The sequence below is a fragment of the Trachymyrmex septentrionalis genome, unplaced genomic scaffold (genome assembly GCF_001594115.1).
Source record: "Trachymyrmex septentrionalis isolate Tsep2-gDNA-1 unplaced genomic scaffold, Tsep1.0 scaffold29, whole genome shotgun sequence".
NCBI lineage: Eukaryota > Metazoa > Arthropoda > Insecta > Hymenoptera > Formicidae > Trachymyrmex > Trachymyrmex septentrionalis.
Genome location: NW_017305451.1, coordinates 1,913,273 through 1,914,121, shown reverse-complemented (window position 1 = coordinate 1,914,121; position 849 = coordinate 1,913,273). Strand labels below are relative to the sequence as shown.

At 26.5% G+C, this 849-nt stretch overlaps 1 protein-coding gene across 1 annotated transcript in view; it reads right to left on the bottom strand.

The window, feature by feature from the left end:
* LOC108749296 (apoptotic protease-activating factor 1-like) overlaps window positions 1-849 on the bottom strand; it is an 11,189-nt gene that overhangs the window by 7,331 nt on the left and 3,009 nt on the right. The gene's annotated exons all lie outside the window — the stretch shown is intronic.

Sequence of the window (849 nt, the reverse complement as noted above, 5' to 3'; positions counted from 1 at the left end):
ATATATAATTATAATATATTTCACTATTCTTAGTTTAGGGTAACTGCCCGTGTCTTTATTACTGTGCCTGTCCTTATTAGTGTGCTTTTATATTTCGATAAGTTACAAAGAAGCACAAATAAATAAGAAAAAATATTTTTTTTTTGTTAAATTAAATTATTAATGCATACACACAATACCACACGATATCAAAGATAATATTTTATTTTTTGAGTATAAACGTATTTTAAATAGTTTTTTAAAGATACGAGAAATTTGTGAATCCAGTAATACGTACCGCATTTTAAGCTTATCCCCTATTAATGTGCCCTGTATTGGAGTTGAGAAGAGTGTTATGAGTGTACTTTGAAATAAATACAATTAAAATAATGATTTATGTAATATTAACATAAACAATTAGCTTAAATTTATTACCTGTTTTAGTATATGTTAAAATGAGTCAAATGTAGGATAGGCACACAAATTGGGGGCACATCAATAAGGCCATCGCCGCTTAGAGGCCTCACTAATAAGGACAAAAACAAGTTTTCTATTTTTGTCAAAAGCATTATAAAGTATTAACATTTTTTTAATACTTTAACTTAATATTAAAGAAATATTATAAGAAAAAGAAGTAAAATTGATATTGATTGCAAGCAGATAAAATTAAAGCTACAATATTTAACAATTAATTCAGTAATAAGCAAATTGGCTAAAAGGCACATTAGAGCACTAATAGGGACAGTTACCCTAGTAATGCTGACTTTTTGAAAGAGATTGAATTAAATAATAAATTTTTATTATCTTAGTTAGTTGTATTTATCCTAAAACTTATGGAGAGTACTGTGTATGTGTGTGTGTGTATGTGAA